At 35.9% G+C, this 19,135-nt stretch overlaps 1 long non-coding RNA gene across 1 annotated transcript; it reads right to left on the bottom strand.

Moving 5' to 3' along the window:
* Positions 1 to 13,974: 13,974 nt before the first annotated feature.
* LOC123602397 lies at positions 13,975 to 16,729 on the bottom strand. Its single transcript, XR_006714478.1, has 2 exons — positions 16,675 to 16,729; positions 13,975 to 14,284 (listed from the first exon to the last, which is right to left on the bottom strand). It is a non-coding gene; the product is annotated as an uncharacterized LOC123602397 (long non-coding RNA).
* Positions 16,730 to 19,135: the final 2,406 nt, after the last annotated feature.

Consider the following 19,135-nt stretch of genomic DNA (forward strand, 5'->3'; position numbering starts at 1 on the left):
AGATCTGAAGCAGGCTCTGTGCTGACAGCAGAGAGCCCAGAGCAGGGCTTGAATTCATAAACCATGAGATTTTGACCTGAACCAAAACCAAAAGTTAGATGCTTAACTAACTGAGCCACCCAGGCACCTTGGTAAATTCTTTTCTTTTCTTTTCTTTTCTTTTCTTTTCTTTTCTTTTCTTTTCTTTTCTTTTCTTCTCTTTTCTTTTCTTTTGTTTTCTTTTCTTTTCTTTTCTTTTGTTTTCTTTTCTTTTCTTTTTTAAAGCTTCTTTTCAGTGTTTATTTATTTTTGAGAGACAGAGACAGAGCATGAGTGCGGAGGGGCAGAGAGAGAGGGAGACACAGAATCCGAAGCAGTCTCTAGGCTCTGAGCTGTCAACACAGAGCCCAACTAATGCCGGGCTAGATCCCATGAACCGTGAGATCATGACCTGAGCCAAAGTTGGATGCTTAACCAACTGAGTCACTCAGGCACCTGGTAAATTATTTTCATAATCTTTTGCTTATCTAGAAAATTCTTTCTCTCTCCAGTTCTGAAGGATAATTTTGCTGGTTAGAGTATTCTTAGTTGATAGTTTTTTGTTTGTTTGTTTTTTTCCAGTTATTTGAATGTATTGTGGCACTCCCTTCAGCCTGTTAAACCTCTGTGAAGAAACCTGCTGATAGGCCTATGGGATTCCCTTGTACATAACAAGTTGTTTTTCCTCTTGCTACTTTTTTAAAATTATTTTTAATGGTTATATTTATTTTTGAGACAGAAAGAGACAGAGCATGAGCGGGGGAGGGGAAGACAGAGAGGGAGACAGAATCTGAAGCAGGCTCCAGGCTCTGAAGTGTTAGCACAGAGCCTGACACGGGGCTGGAATTCGTCAACCGGGAGATCATAACCTGAGCCGAAGTCGGACTCTCAACCGACTGAACCATCCAGGAGCCCCTCCTCTTGCTACTTTTAAGATTCTCTACTTACCTTTAACTTTTGACACATTAATTATAATATATCCTGGTTTGAGTCTTTTTGGGTTCATCCTATTTGGAACTGTTTGGATCTATCTGGATGTTTACCTCCTTTCCCTAATTAGAGAAGTTCTCAGCCATTATTCCTTCAAGTTTTCTGTCCCCTTTTCTCTCTCTTCTCCTTATGGGATTCAAAAATGTGAATACTGTTCTGCTTAATGTTGTCTATATGTTCCCTAAGCTATTTTCATTTTTTAAATTCTTTTTTTCTTTTTGCCACTCTGACCGAACGAGACTGACTATGCTGTCTTTGAGTCCACCTATCCTTTCATCTGCTTCTTCTAGTGTGCTACTGAAACCCTCTTGTGTATTTTTCGGTTCAATTATTGTATTCTTCAGCTCTGTGACTCCTATTTGGTACTTTCTTATATTTTATAGTTCTTTGTTGATGTTCTTACTGTATATATCTATTCTTCTCCTGAATTTATGACTGTTATTTTGAACTCTTTTTCAGGTAAATCATTTATTTCCATTTTTTTAAGGTCTTTTTCAAAGGTTTTGTCTTGTTGTCTCGTTTGGATTATATTCCTCTATTTCCTCATTTTCCTTGATTCTATGTGTTGGTTTCTATACATTACATAAAACTATCACCTCTCATAATCTTGAAGGAGTAGCCTCATACAGGAAATATTGTTTAACCCTGTCCTAGTTCTTGGTTTTCTGTCAAACCTTTGTGATTATCCAACAGCCTATTTTATTTTCAGTGGCTCCCAGTAGTTGAGGCTGTGCCAAGACTTGTGTCCCAAATGGGAGGATCTCAGTTAGCACCCAGATTCAGGAAGCCAGATCTACAGCAGCATTTTTAAAGTATATAAATAATACATAGTCCTGTGGGATGACAAGTGTATTTTTCTCTGGTCACCTGAGCCAAGTCTTCTAGTGCTGTCCCCTTGGCATCATTAATAACAATGAAGAGCCACTTGAGTAGAAACATTCATTTTCTGGGAGATATTAGCAACCTGAGATAAGGCAGAGGTAAAGCACATAGTTGTTGTCTACCAGCCTCTATCCACAGAGAACACCTAGGTAGGCATGTAGATGTGTGCCAAACCAGAAGCCTACCCCTCATGCCAAAGCTCCACAATAAGCAGATAGGTCTCTTTCACAGAAAGACCGGCAGTGTGTTTCAGTTTGCTCTCTGCACTCTACCCTAGGGGTGGTAGCTGGCCAACAAATGTTTCTCTGTCACAGTCCCATGGGATTCTGAAACATGAGCCCCAGTGGTCACCAGAACCAGACAATAAAGGGGCATCCTCTTAGTAGCAGCCATAAAACTGGGGTGCCAGACATGTGTAAAAGTTCTGGAGCATGGCAAAGGGAGAGTGCAAAAATAGAACCTGCCCTCCAACATCTCTTGAGAGGATTATAGTTAAGTTTCTAGATGTGTGTTTAATTAGAAGCCTGCTAATAGGGCTCTTTCATAGAAAAACTGGGCTCCCCAATCTGTTGCCTTTTGCTATACCCTGGAGCGGTAGCTCATTAGAAACTCTTTTTCTGTCGGTTACAGTCTTATGGGACTCATGAGTAGAAGCTCCACTGGCCAGTGAAACCAGGCAATTCAGATTTGTCCCCTGGGTGGTTTGTCACAAAATTCAGGGCACCAGATGAGGGTGCAAACTCCTTTCCAGGAGATATTAGCTCATTGGAACAAGGGAGAGGGAGAACACAAAGATAGCACCCGTTGTTCACTATCCCTGGAGAGTATTTCAGCAGGCCCTAGATGTATGTTAAATTAGGTATCTATGCCTTAGGCTGATGCTTTAAGTTAAGCAAAGAAACCTCTTTCACAGAAAATGTGGGTGCTTTTCAGTTGGCTGCCTCTGCACTGGGCACTGGGTTACATGAATCCATGAAGGTGAGCCCTTTAAATCTTATGGATACAAACTCTGTTAGCTTTCAAAGCTAAATATTTTGGGGGCTCATCTATCAGATCTTAAATGTTGGGGTGCTTGATGTGGGGTTGAAACCCTGTACTTCTCTGAGAGAAGCTGAGGATTTTGAGTTCCCTCCTGATTATGGATTGCCATGCCGGGTATGGGATTTACGGTGAGACTGTATCTCAGCCTCTCACACCTGCTTCTATCTAAAATTGTTCTCATTTGCCTAATACATTGTTGCTCAGCTAGTTTGGGGGCTTTTTCATCAAAGAGAATTATTCCATATGTAGCTTTAGGTATGGTGTGTCCATGGGAAGAAGTAAGTTCAGGATTTTCCTATATTGGCATCCTGAATAGGAACCAACAATGACTCTTATTATTCCCCCAAACCTGTACCCCCCAGCCTTATGCCACTACTAATCTACTTTCTGTCTGTAGATTTAACTAACTTGAGTATTTGATATAAATGGAGTCATATAATACATACAATGTGTGATCTTCTTTTACTTAGTATGCTTCCAAGTTCCGCTGATGTTGTAGCATAGATCAATATTTCATTTTTTTTGTTTTTACTAGAAGAATAATTTTCCTTTGTTTGGATATACCACATTTTACTTATCTATTCTTCAGTTTGTGGATCCACCTTTTGTCTACTATGTATAATGCTGCTATAACATTCATGAAAAAGCCTTTAGGTAGACATATGCTTTGAATATCTTGAGTATATTCTCAGAAGTGAAATTGCTGCTTCATATGTTAATTATGTTTACATTTTTGAAGAGCTGCCAGACTGTTTACCAAAGTGGCTACACCATTTTATTTTCCCACCAGCAGCATACAAGTGTTCTGATTTCTTCACATCCTCACCAACAATTGTCATCCCTCTTTTTATTATAGCCATCCTACTGTGTATAAAGTAAAATCTGATTGTGCTTTTGATGTAAATTTCACTAATGACTATTGCATTTAAGCATCTTTTCACGTGCTTATTGGTCATTTGCATATCTTCTTTGGAAAAGTGTTCAAGTATTTGTCCATTTTAAAAATTGTGTAATCTGTGCTTTTATTGTTAAGGTACAAGTTCTTTATATATTCTTGAATCTAGTCCTTTATTAGATATATGATTTGAAAATAGTTTCTTCCATTTTATGGACTCACTTCACTTTTCTGACAATGTCTTTTGCAATGTAATATTGGTTAATTTTGATGAAATACAATTTTTATAGATAGCTTATAATTTTGGTGTCATATCTAAGAGACCTTTGACTAATTGAAGGTCACAGAAACTTATATCTATGTTTTCTTCTAAGATTTTTTTAGTTTTATCTCTAACATTTAGGTCTCTGTTTTGTTTTCAGCTAATCTTTTTATATGGTATACATTAGGGAGTCCAACAAAAAATTCATTTTTTTCCATGTAAATATCCAATTACAGTACCATTGTTTAAAAGACAATACAAAAATCAATGGACTGTAATTGTAAGACTGTATTTGTAGACTCTCAGTTCTATTTTATTGATCTCAGTGTTTATCCTTATGCTACTACTATACTGTTTTGATTACTAAAGCTTTGTATTAAGCTTTGAAATTGAAAATTCTGAGTCCTCCAAACTGATTCTTCTTTTTTTCAGATTATTCTGAATATTCTTGTTCCCTTTAATTTTTATTCACATTTTGGGATTAATTCTCCCTCAAAAAAAAAGGTATCTGTGGCTTTGATAAAATTTTATTGAATCTATAGCTTTATCTGGGGAGATTAACATTTTAGCAATACTAAATCTTCTAATCTTTGAGTATGGGATGTCTTTCCGCGTATGTAGATCTTTTAAAAGTTTCTTCCCAATCTAATTTGCAGTTTGGGGGTGCCTGGGCAGCTCAGTCAGTTAAGTGTCCAACTCTTGATTTCAGCTCAAGTCATGATCCTAGGGACATGTGATCAAGCCTCACATTGGGCTCAGTGTTGAGTGTAGAGCCTGTTTAAGATTCTCTGTCTCTTCCTCTTCCCCTCTCCCTGCTCATTCTCTCTCTCTCTCCCTCAAATTACATATATGTATATATATATATATATGTATATATATATATATATGTATATACATATATATATGTATATACATATATATATATATATGTATATACAGGTGTGGTACAGCTTTCTTAAATTTTTCGTAAGTATTTTCATCTTTTTTTATTCTATTATAAATGGGATTTTTCTTAATTTCATTGTCGGACTGTTCATTGTTAGTATATACAAGTGCAATTAATTTTTTGTATATGAAACTGTATTCTGCAAACTGGCTGCACTTATTCATTAGCTGTAGTAGATTTCTTACCAGATTTCTTAGGGTTTTCTATATATAAGGTTATGTCACTTGCAGATAGAGGTAGTTATTCATCTTTCTTTCCCATCTGAATGCCTTTATTTCTTTCCCTTGCCCAATTGTCCTGGCTAGAACCTCCTATAGAATGTTAAGTAGAAGAGATAAGGCAGATGTCCTTGTCTTATTCCTGATCTTAGGAGGGACGTTTTCATCTTTCACCACTCAATATAAACTGTGGCATTTTTGTACATTTTGTCCTTGATTGGATAATGGACATTTCCTTCAATTCCCATTGAGAATTTTCTTTATGAAAGACTGTTGGATCTTCCAAATGCTTTTACTTTATCCATTGAAATGATTATGTAGTGTTTTATTCTTTATTCTTTTACATGGTATATTATATTGATTGATTTTTATGTATTAAACTAATTTGGATTTCTGGGATAAGGGCCACTTGGTCACAGTCTAATCCTTTTCATATGTTGATCAATTCGGTTTCCTTCTTTTTGAGCCACGTGTGTATGCATGTGCGTCTAGATTTGGGGATATTTGCCTGAACTTTTTGTTTTTCCTAGTGTTATATTTTTTCCTGATTTGGATATAATGGTATACTGGCCTCACAGATGAATTAGAAATATTTACTATTTTTGGAAGTGTTTGTAAAGAATTGTTATCAATTGTTTTTAAACGTTTGGTAAAATATACATTGGTGCCACCTGATTATGGGCTTTATGGGACTGTTTCCCTATATGGGATACTTTTATTATTACTAATTCAATCACTCTGCTTGTTGTAGCTCTATTCATATTTTCTGGTTTTTCCAGTGTCAGTTTTGATTTTTTCAGTTTTTTCTTCTGATGTAGGTTATACTATTTGTTGGCATGTAATTGTTCATTAGACTCCCATATAATTGTTTTATTTCTGTAACTAGGTATTGATAACCCCTCTTCCTCTGGGAAATTAGTAATTTGAGTCTTTTCTCTTTTTATCCTGGTCAATGTAGCTATAGTATTGTCAATTTTATTGATCCTTTTAAAGAAAAGTCTTGCTTTTGTTGATATTTTCTTTTGTTTTTCTTTTTTTTAAGGCTTATTTATTTTTGAGAGAGAGAGAGAGAGTGCGAGTAGGGGAGGGGCAGAGAGACAGGGAGACACAGAATCTGAAACAGGCTCCAGGCTCTGAGCTGTCAGCAGAGAGCCTGATGTGGGTCCAATCTCATGGACCTTGAGATCATGACCTGAGCTGAAGTCAGACACAACTGACTGAACCACCCAGGGTTCCCTGTTTTTCTATTCTTTATTTTATTTTATCAATTTCCCTCTTTCTATTTGCTTTGGGTTGAGCTCTTTTTCTTTTAGTATATGAAGGTGATTGATTACATTACTAATTCAAGATTTTTTTATTATTATAGGCTTTTGCTGCTATAAATGTCACTCTAAATACTGATTTACTCATATAACATTAGTTTTGTCATGTTGTGTTTTTATTTTCATTCATTTCAGTGTATTTTCTGATTTCCCAATCTATTATCCCTTCTGATTTTCTGTTTGATAAACTAGTAATTTAGGAATCTGTTACTTAGTTTCCACAGATTTATTTCCTTCTCTTCTTTTTTTGTAATTTCATTTCATTGTGTTTGGAATATGTACTTTGTATGAAAGCAATTATTTTAAATTGATTTAGACTTGTAATGGCCTAACATATAGATTATATTGGATCATGTTTATCTGGACTTGAGAAGAATGTGTACTCTAGTTTTGGGTGGAATATTCTATAGATGTCTGTTAGGTCTAGTTGGTTTATAGTGTTGGTCAAATCCACTATTTCTTAATCTTGTACATCATTGTTAGATCCAGTTTAAAAGTGGATTATTAAAGTTTCTAATTCTTAGACTGAGTTGTCTATGTCACCTTTTGCTTCTTTTTTGACTTCATATATTCTGGGGCTTTCTTCTTATATATCTATATGTTTATAATTGTATATCTTTCTGATGAATACACTTCTTATTACAAAATATCCTTTTTTGGTATCTTTTAATAAGTTTTGTCCCAAGTTGACTTTTTTTCATATTAATAGAAACACACCATTTTCTTTTGATGATAATTTGCATAGTACATCTTTTTCCAGGGTTTTAGCCTGTTTGTGCTCTTATATTTATTATTGAAATTTAGTTAGTTAACATACAGTGCAATATTGGTTTCAGTAGAAATCAGTGACTCATCACTTACATATAATACCCAGTGCTCATGACAACAAGTGTCCTCTTTAATACCCATCACCCATCTGGACCATTCCCCAACCACCTCCCTCTATCAACATTCAATTTGTTCTCCATCATGAAGAGTCTCTTGTGGCTTGTTTCCCTCTCCTCTTTTCCCCCCTTCCAATATGTTCATCTGTTTTGTTTTTTAAATCCCATATATGAGTGAAATCATATGGTATTTGGCTTTCTCTGATTGACGTTTTTGGCATAGCATAATACATTCTAGTTCCATCCACATCATTGCAAATGGCAAGATTTCATTCTTTTTGATGGCTGAGTAATATTCCACAGTGTGTGTGTGTGTGTGTGTGTGTGTGTGTGTGTGTGTGTGTGTGTGTAAATCACATCTTCTTTATCCATTCATCAGTTGGTGGGCATTATGGCTCTCTCCACAGTTTGGCTATTGGCGATAGTGCTGCTATAAACATTGTGGTGCATGTTTGAATCTGCGATTTTGATCCTTTGCATAAATACCTAGTAGTGCAATTACTAGATTATAGGAGAGTTCTATTTTTAGTTTTCAAGGAACCCTCATACTGTCCTTCAAAATGGCTGCATTATTTTGCATTCTCACATACAGTGTAAGAGGGGTCTCCTCTCTTCATGCTCACCAACATCTGTTCTTTCTTATGTTGTTAATTCCAGCAATTCTGAAAGGTATGAGGTAGTATCTCATAATGGTTTTGACTTGTATTTCCCTGATGATGAGTGATGTTAAGCATCATACCATGTGTCTGTTAGCCATCTGGATGGCTTCTTTGGAAAAGTGTCCATCCATGTCTTCTGCCCATTTCTTTTCTGGGTTATTTGATTTTGGGGTTTTAAGTTTGATAAGTTCTTTATAGATTTTGGATATTAACATTTTATCAGATATATCGTTACAAATATCTTCTCTCATTCTGTAGGTTGCCTTTTAGTTTTGTCGATTGTTTCCTTAGCTGTGCAGGTTTTCACCTTGGTGAAATTCCAATAGTTCATTGTTGCTCTTGTTTCCTTTGCCTCTGGCAATGTGTCTAGTAAGAAGTTGCTTCAGCCGAGGTCAAAGTGATTGCTGTCTGTGTTTTCCTCTAGGATTTTGATGGTGTTCTGTCTCACATTTAGGTATTTCAACCATTTTGAATTTATTTTTGTGTATGGTGTAAAAGAGTGGTCCAGTTTCATTCTTTTGCATTTTGTAGTCATTTTCCCAACATATATTGTAAAGAGTGTCTCTTTCCATTGGATATTCTTTCCCACTTTGTCAAAGATTAGTTGACCACATAGTTGTGGGTTCATTATTGGGTTTCCTATTCTGTTCCATTGATCTATCTGTCTGTTTTTGTGCCAGAACATTACTGTCTTGATGACTAGTTTTGTAATATAGCTTGAAATCCAGAATGATGATGTCTACAGTTTTTCTTTTTCAGAATTGCTTTAGATATTTGGAGTATTTTGTGATTCCATGAAAATTTTACAATTATTTTTCCTATCTTTGTGAAAAAATGCTGGTGATATTTTGATAGGGATTGCATTATGTGTTTAGATAGTTTAGAATAGCAGAGACATTTTAACAATGTTTTTCCAATTCATGAGCATGTAATGGTTTTCCATTTCTTTGTGTCCTACTCAATGTCTTTCATAAGGGTTATATAGTTTTTAGAGTATAGATCTTTTACCTCTTTAGTTAGCTTTATTCCTAGATACCTTACAGTTTTTGGTGCAATTGAAAAAGAGATTGATTCCTTGATTTCTTTTTGTGCTGCTTTGTTATTGGTGTATAGAAATGCAACACGCTTCTACACATTGACTTTATGTCCTTCAACTTTGCTGAATTCATGTATTAGTTCTAGCAGTTTTTTGGTGGTTTTTCAGGTTCTCTACATAGAATATCATGTCATCGACAAAATAGTGAAAATTTGACTCCTTCCTTATGATTTGGATGCCTTTTATTTCTTTTTGTTGTCTGCTTGCTGAGGGTAAACTTCCAGTACTATTTTAAATAGTAATGGTGAGAGGTGACATCCTTGTCTTGTTCCTGACCATATGGGAAAGGATCTCAGTTTTTCCTCATGGAGGATAATATTAGCTTTGGGGCTTTTTCATATGGTTTTTATGATGTTGAGGTACATTCCATCTATCCCTACTTCAAATGCTTTTACTGAACCAGCCCTGCAGTCCAGGAATAAATCCCACTTGATCATGGTGAAGAATTATTTTAATATACTGTTGAATTAAATTTGCTGTATCTTTTTGAGAATTTTTGCATCCAGGTTCATCATGGTTGACCTGTAATTCTCTTTTTTATTGGGGTCTTTGGTTTTGGTTTAATGTAATGCTGGCTTTGAAGATTGAGTTTGGAAGTTTTCTTTCCATTTCTATTTTTTGGAGCAGTTTCAAGAATAGGTTTAACTCTTTTTTAGGTGTCCTAGAATTCTTTTGGGAAACTATCTGGCTCAGGACTTTTGTTTGTTGGGAGATTTTTTTTTATAACAGATTCAATTTATTTGCCAGTTATGGATCTGTTCAAATTTTCTATTTCTTGCTGTTTTAGTTTTGGTAGTTTGTAAGTTTCTAGGAATTTGTCCATTTCTTTCAGATTGCCCAGTTTGTTGGCATATGATTTTTCACAGTATTCTATTATAATTGTATTTCTGTGCTGTTGGGTGAGATATCTCTTCTTTCATTTGTGATTTTATCTATTTGGGTCCGTTTTCTTTTTGATAGGTCTGGCTATGGTTTTATCAATTTTATTGATTCTTTCAAAGAACCCACTCTTCGTTTTGTCGATCATCCTACTTCATTGTTTTTCTCTATATCATTTAGTTCTGCTCTAATCTTTATTATTTCCCTTCTCTTTTTTCACGTCATGCTTTATTTACTATTACTTTTCTAGTTCCTTTTAGGTATCAAGTTAGGTTGTATATTTGAGACTTTTATTGCTTCTTGAGGTAGGCCTGTATTGCAATATACATTCCTTTTAAGACTGCCTTTACTGCATCCCAAAGATTTTGGACTGTCATGTTTTCATTTTCATTTGCTTCCATGTAATCTTTCAATTTCTTCTTTTATTTCCTGATTAACCCAGTCATTTCTTAGTAGCATGTTCTTTAACTTCTATGTTTATGAGAGCTTTCTAAATTTTTTCTTGTGGTTGACTTCAAGTTTCATAGTGTGGTCTGAAAATATGCATGGTATGATCTTGACCTTTTTGTGCCTTTTGAGGACTGATTTGTGACCCAGTATGTGATCTATTCTGGAGAATGTTTCATGAGCACTAGAATAGAATGTGTATTTTTCTGCTTTAGTATAAAATGTTCTGAATATATCTGTTAAATCTATCCAGTCCAGTGTGTCATTCAAAGCCATTGTTTCCTTGTTGATTTGCTGCATAGATGATCTGTCCATTGCTATAAATGTGTTCAAGTCCAGTAATATTATTGTATTATTATCAATGAGTTTCTTTACATTTATTATTAATTAATTTATATATTTGGATTTCTCCAAGTTGGGGGTATAATATTTACAATTGTTAGATCTTGATGGGTAGACTCCTTAATTATGACATAATGTTCTTATTTAATGTTTATTTATTTATTTTCGAGAGAGAGAGAAAGAGAGAGAGAGAAAGACGGGGGGAGGGACAGAGAGAGAGAGGGAAACAGAGAATCCCAAGTAGGCTCTGCACCATCAGCACTGAGCTTGACACCCACGAACCGTGAGATCATGACCTCAGCCAAGATCAAGAGTCAGAGGTTTAACCAACTGAGCCACCCAAGCACCCTGACATAATGTTCTTATTCATCTCTTCTTACAGTCTTTGTTTTTAATGTCTAGTCTCTCTGATAGAAGTATGGCTACTCTGGCTTTCTTTTGACATCCATTTGCATTATAAGACAGTTCTCCATCCCCTTATTTTCAATCTTTCAATATGCAGGTGTCTTTAGGTCTAAAATGAGTCTCTTGTAGGCATCATATAGATGGATCTTGTTTTTGCTTTTTATATTTCTACCTCCTCTTCTGATACCCTATGTCTTTTGATTGGAGCATTTAGTCCATTTACATTCACAGTGAATATTGAAAGATACGAATTTAGTGCCATCATATTGTATTGAGTTGATGTTTCTCGTGATGTTCTGTTGTCCTTTCTAATCTTTTTTGTTTTTGGTCCTTTTTTTCCCGTTCAAATCCCCCTTAAAATTTCTTGCAAGGCTGGTTTAGTGGTCATGAGCATAGATTCAAAGGGGTACATGCACCCCAGTATTTATAGCAGCATTATCAGCAATAGCCAAACTATGGAATGAGCCCAAAGGTCCATCAAATGATGAATGGATAAAGATGTGGTATATAAATACAATGGAATATTACTCAGCCATCAAAAATAACTTCATATTGCCATTTGCAATGACATGGATACAGCTAGAATGTATTATGAAAAGTGAAATAAACCAATCAGAGAAAGATATATATCACATGATTGCACTTAATGTGGAACTGAATAAACAAACAGATGTACATATGGGAAGTGGGGAGAAAAGAGAAGAAACAGAAACAAACCAAAAGAGACTCTTAACAATAGAAAACAAACTGAGTGTTGATGAAGGGAGGTGCATGGGACATGTGTAGATGGGTGATGATATTCAGGAGCCATTCAGGTTGTGATGAGCACTGTGTGCTGTATGTAAGTGATGAATCACTGAGTTTGTCTAAAACAAATATTGCACTGTATATCAACTAACTAAAAATTAAATTAAAAAAAGAAAAAAGTATCTAGATCCAAAATATTAAAAAAATTAAAAAGTAAAATAAACATATATAGTTAAAAATAAAAAAAAATTGAGCAAGGAATTGAACAATAACTGAGTAAATAATAAGAAAAACAAAAAATAATAGTAAAATGGAAGCTAGATACTAATTTCCCTAGATCTGAAGCTTTGTAGCCCGCCATGATCAGTAGATGTGCAGGGGGTTGGTTGTTTGTGCTGGTCTTCTGGTGGTGGAACCTATTGAGCTTATTCTCAGGTGGACTTGCCCTGGTAGAAATGTGCCTCCAGGGCACAGAGGGTGGAGCTTAGGGTAAGCATCTCCAGCCTCCACTAGGTGGTGCTGTTTTATTCCCTGAAGGCTGATGGTGAGATGGATATGGTTGCACCCCAGTCTCCAGCCCCAGAGCTGAAAGTTTGTGCCCCTCGCTCTTTGGGAAAATCCTCACGCAAGACCAATTACCCCTCTTGTGTCCCTGTTTCCATCACAACCTGGCATTCACCCTGCCGATATCTGAATTTTTTTTTTTTTTTTTTTTTTTTTTTTTAATTTCAGGCACAAGACTGAGTTTTCAAAACTCCAAATTTTAGGGACTCCCACAGCACCGACTGGTGCTGTTCCTCTGGGGTAGAGTCTTACAGCGTTTTTGCCATTTGCTGGCTCATGGTAGGAATGTGGTTACATCACCACGCAGTGGTTTGGAGTTTATGGCAAAGCAACAGAAAACCAGCACCCTGTCTCACTCCCCTCTGCTGGAGTCCCCACTTCTATGCCTGGGAACAGTGCAGCACATTGGCAGCACCCATTCTTGTGACCCAGAGGATCTTCAGGCCAGCTGTCACTCATGGCACTCCACCCTACTTTGCCACCTGAGGACCTTTAAGCCAGGCATATTCCCCATGGTAGTGGACTTCTAAAAGTTCAGATTTTGTGCTCCACTGCTGATAATACTTTATGGTAGCCTCTTAAACAGGGCCCCCTCCCTGCCACAATATCCACAGTTATGTCTCCTCCAAGTCAACTTTCCACACTTCCTACCTTCCAAAAGGAGGTCACTTTTCTACTCGTTGATTTGACGTTTTTGTTCTCTAAGCCTTCCAATCGATTTCTTGGGTGTTCAGAATGATTTGATAACTATCTAGCTGTGTTTGCAGGATGAGACAAGCTTAGGGTCCCCCTACTCCTGTGCCATCTTAACTCCTCCCCTTTTTGTGCTTTTAAGTCTTAAGTATAACTCATGTAGACAATATATATTTGGATAATGTTTTCTGTATGCTTTGAGGCATGCCTCCAATGCTCCCCAGACAGTTTACAACTCTGTCTTAGCCTTAGCCTTCTGGTTATGCGGAGACTCAAGTAATACAGACGTGAGAAATTAGGGTATTTCCTGGGCATGTACAAAGCCCTGGACATATGCGTGGCCTTTTTATGTCCCAGAAATATACAGGATGTTTGCAAATCCCCACTGAGTATGTAACCCTCCAGTGTTTGTTTGTTTTTAATCAGCTTTTTGTTAGCCCTGGCCTTAGGTAGCTACAATATTAAACAATTGTCATTAATTGTTTTCTAAACATGCCGTTAGGTTTAGAGCTATTCTCTCTCTTTCAGAGAGAGCTCTGAGTCAGAACAAATAAAAACAGTCTTAGAGAATGGGCCTTTCTACAGTCTGCCAGATAGGTCATATAGTAACAATTATCTGAAGATAGGGCTTTTGGCAGGGGAGAGGGGGCTCCAAATCCCTCAAGGGACTAATTACTACAAGACTAGTTTTCAAAGTCTTACTGTATTACTGTGATAATAGTGGAATTGCTGTAGGATTTTACAGTTATTACTGAGCTAGGGAAAAGGAAACAGGAATAGGGCAAGTTAAAATATTCCAAATTGCACTGTTCTTAACATAATGTATACTTTTTGTCTTGAATAAACTCTTTTCAGATTGTTATAAATCTTTGGGCAGTTTCCAGTTCTGAAGTTGATTTTAGCAATATTTGCTTTTGTTCTCATTCATTTATGGAGAGGATTTTCAGAAGTCCTCAGTCTTCCATTCTGGAAGTGCTTTTTCCACAGTGTATTCCTAAATATGCAAATAAAATATAAAAGCTATTTGTTGTATGTGATTTGGGTGATAACATTACTCACTACAGGCATCTTCACATATAAATCACATAGTTACAGGAGTATCCTCAGTAATATAGATATTATTCTTTTAAATAAAACACTTTGAAGCAAATGAAATATAATTTTCTAAGCAATTTATATCCTCACTATAATTACCCAAAATAAACCAAGGATGAAAGGATTTTTCACTTAGCATCTCTTGAATATTCTCAAAACGGTATGCTTTGCCCCTAAGAAATATACAATTTTGATCCAAATCTTAGGCTTCTCACATTCAAATCTCGACAAAGTCTTTCTGAAACAAACCCTTTGTATTCCTGCTTTAAGTAGTGTCTTTATACATAGTCACTGGCAAACCCAAACACTACTGTTCTCCCCCAACCCTCCAAAATGTCCCAGAACTAATAAATTAATATGTACTATTTTGTGAGCAAATACTTTGTGCCAGGCACAGTTCTAAATTCTTCCTGCATATAATTAACACAGCAACCTTGGGATAATTACTGAGAGATGTTAAATAACTTGGCAGAAATTTCAGAATTACTGAGGATTAGGGCCAAGATTTAAAGCTATACCACTTATGATTCAAAGCCAGTGCTATTAATCTCAATGCTATTATGCATGCATATAAAATATACTCCCAAGGGATCATACGTGGTGAAGAACATTATCATCACATCCATTTTTCATAGCAAAATTATCATCACTACTCTGAAGTAAATGAAACAACCCAAATGGGTGACAACCTTATAAGAGACATCCTTACTTACTCCCTTACTCGTGTGGGTAAGTAAGTGCAGGTAGATCACACTCTAAAGTCTTCAGTAACAGTCACTCACATTAGAAATATGTACAAGAGGAGAAATTTTAAGTTGGGAGGGCACAGGTGTATTTTATATATGAACAACTAGTCAGGGCATTACTTTCTCAGTATTGTATGTAATGCAATGTAGTTCTATTCCTTATAGAGGTAGGTTTGGAAAATGCCAGCAGCATGTGAATTAAATTCTCATCTGATTGTATTATATCCACAGGAATCCCATAATAAATGTCAAGAGAAAACCCCAAGTTTATCAACAAATGCTTAAGGTGAACATTTTCTTCAGAACACTGTCTCCTGTGCAGCCAAACCATAGGGGAGCAATTAAAACTACCTGAAAGGGAGCAGCACGTTTTTCACACAGTGTTAGGAGTTGAAGTTTCCCACATGCTGTGTTCCAAGGGAATACAACCTGTCTGAATAAGAGCAGTCTTTAGGACATGTTCCCTATGCAGTCATTCTTGCATTTTGCATTATTTGAATCACATTTGCTCGTCTGGGACAACCTCCTTCCAAAGCTTCTGAATCATAAATGTGCTACATGATTTTCTCAAACACACTCCAATGTGATTCACACACCCAAGGGCAAATTGGGTATTAAATCAATGTCAGGCTTTGTATTTTTTCATGAGGTTTGATTCTGCAATTGGACTATTTAGCTTGAAGATATTTTTGTACTTTGAAGAGTAACTTTGAAACTCTGACAACCAAAGGAGGTCAGTGAGAGAAGTATTGCAGATTACTGTATGTGTACATATTGTGTATGTCTGTGTATAGTGAGGAAATTAATAGAATTTGTATGAATAATGCCTTCCTTTTTTAATTGTCTATTACATTATATGCATTCTTACATTACAGTATATATAATATTTTTCATAAAAAAGGAATGGATGACATAACTAGGCTATAAACTCCATGAATATATGATTTTGTCTCTCTCATTTGTTCTCAGAATTCTAGCACAATGCCTCAAGCATAATATACACTCAATCAATATTTTTAATGAATAGAATAATTAACAAAGATGTTAAAATTTATCTTTATAATAGCCATGAGGCAAATATTCCCAATTTAAAGATGAGCTAATGGAGTCTTTTTGCTTTTAACTGTTTATACTGATGATAGATCTATTATGAAATAAGCTCTCATCTGTTAAATTAAATAGTGAGCATCAGGAGCATGGGTGGTTCAGTTGGTTAATCATCTGACTTCGGCTCAGGTCATGATCTCACGTTCATGAGTTTAAGCCTCACGTTGGGCTCTGTGCTGACAGTTTGAGCCTGGACCCTGCTTCAGATTATGTGTCTCCCTCTCTGCCCCTCCCCAACTCATGCTCTCTCTCTCTCTCTCTCTCTCTCTCTCTCTCTCAAAATAAATAAACATTAAAAAAAATAGTGAGCATCCAATCTATTTTGCAGAAAGTTAATAATAAGATAGTGTATCTGATCTTTCCTTTTAGGCCATGTTGTGTTTGACCTTAGATTGATCATATATTTCAAAGCTGATAGATCTTTTCTGAAACTTACCCCCAGACTCTTCAGGTCAATCAGATGATACCCGTTGTGGTCCTGGGTAGTACCTAAACCAAATTATGTAACCCATCAAGGGAACAGTTTCAAAATAGTTTTATACCGTTAACATTGTTAACACTCTATCCCACAAGATATTCTTAGCTTTTATGTTAGAATGCCATTTGTACACATCTTTATAGATTTCCTAAACATTTAATTCTGAGTGGTATTTCTTTTCTATCAGTGCCTATAACATTTAGCATATATATTTTAATCCACAATTGTGATCAATTAATCGACTATGTTCTTTTCCTTAACTTTTTGTATTTTAATTAAGGTGTCATCTCCTATAACGGTTAATTTCATGTGCCAACATGGGTAGGCCACCTTACCAAGATATTTTGTCAAACATTCTAGATATTTCTGTTAAGGTATTTTTACATGACATTAACATATGCATCAGTAGACGTTTAATAAAGAATATTTGGTCCCTCAAGTGAATGGGGCTCATCAAGTCATTTGAAGGCCTTAATAGAAAAATGGCTGACCTTACTGGAAAAAGAAATTCTTCTAACAGATGACCTTCAGACCTGAACTGCAACTCTTACCTGGGTCTCCAGGCTACACTGCCAATATTAGATTTACCAGTCTCTGCAATCCTTAAAATAAATCTCTCTCACATATCCTATTGGTTATATTTTTCTGGAAAACCCTGACTATATACCTCCTTAACTGGAATTTTATTCTTTCTATAGGAAAGTCCTGAGTATCACACTTTTTTTTTTTTTTATTTCTCCAAGATCTTTCCTTTCTTGCATCCTTCTTCTTCAAGTATTTACAAAGCATGTACTATGGACTTTCAAATCAAGTGTATCACCACAGAACTATGGATATATAGTTACTGTACATTTGTTGAGCGAACATATTTTTAATGTCACTTCATTAATTTATTTAACAATTGCCTTTGTTACTGAATTGCTAGTTGAAAGCCTGAAACTTATATTCTGTAGGTATCTAACTTAGGACCAGGTAATAACTTTGGTACTAGGAGAATATGATTCAACACATAGGAACAAACTTTGTGTTCTTTCCTATCGATTAAAGTGATATTATTATGCCATTATTAAGTATATAACTGAGTCAAAATAATTTCCATATAAATTAGAATAATTTCAACCCGATTGCTATCTTGGTTGTAAAAGAATTTATATTATATTAAGTACTGTTGGTGTTCTTAAGAAGTCTTTTAATGATAAGATGAAGTAAGATAATGGTGGTATAACAGAATATAGAGAAAGGAAATGAATGCAAAATCTAGGCCTTATATTTCTTTCAAAGAAAGCATCTTCCAACCATAAATTCAAACATAAAAATTTCCAAGGCCTGATGAATTAGAAACAAATTGCATTGTCATTGAGGTAACAGGCAGTTTAAATTATACCTCAGTGTCTGAAAAATATGCTAGATACACAATCATAAAGTAAAAAGAAGATTCTTTGGTGTCAAATAAAGTAGAAGTACTAAATACCAATTTCTGTTGGAAAAGCCACTCTGTAAAGCTTTTACAGGACAATTAGATATCTCAAAAATCTTAATGACTGTACTTTGAAAGTGAGATATCTATTTTACATAGTTTTAAAATGTTTATTTATTTTTGAGAGAGAGAGAGAAGGAGAGGGGCAGAGAGGGAGAGAGAGGATCCAAAATGGGCTTTGCACTGACAGCAGAGAGCCCAATGTGGGGCTCAAAGTCACAAACCATGGGATTGTGATCTGAGCTGAAGTCTGATGCTTAACTGAGCCACCCAGGTGCCCCTGAAAGCAAGAAAATTTTAAGCAACTGTATTCCATTACTCTGTCTATATCCTCTGTTTCATTATATGATATAAAAGAAACTCATCTTGTCATGAATAACACATGTCTTTTTTTTTTTAATTTTTTTAATGTTTATTTATTTTTGAGACAGAGAGAGACAGAGCATGAACGGGGGAGGGTCAGAGAGAGACGGAGACACAGAATCTGAAGCAGGCCCCAGGCTCTGAGCTGTCAGCACAGAGCCCGATGCAGGGCTCGAACCCACGAACCGTGAGATCATGACCTGAGCTGAAGTCGGACGCCCAACTGACTGAGCCACCCAGGTGCCCCAATGAATAACACATGTCTTAAAGTTAGAGAAAAGATTACTTTCTCAACTGAACTTAAGGTATGCCAGTATATTACTCCAGTGGATTTTATTAATCTTCAAATACCAATCTTCTGTGGGCATAGGTAGAGCTCCTGCTCAGTGGCATGATAGATATTTAACAATTGGGTCTTACAACAAAACAAGTCCTAATTTTTAGTGTCAACATTTCTTTGGTGAAATGCTCCAGCATGGGCAAGTTCAAGCTACCAGTATGAGGTCACTAAATTTGGAATTAGAAGGATATGAGCACAATCAGCTGTCAAGAACCATTATGAGCTGGAACCAGGATGCC

This window comes from Leopardus geoffroyi, chromosome D1 (assembly GCF_018350155.1).
Source record: "Leopardus geoffroyi isolate Oge1 chromosome D1, O.geoffroyi_Oge1_pat1.0, whole genome shotgun sequence".
In the NCBI taxonomy this organism is placed as follows: Eukaryota; Metazoa; Chordata; class Mammalia; order Carnivora; family Felidae; genus Leopardus; species Leopardus geoffroyi.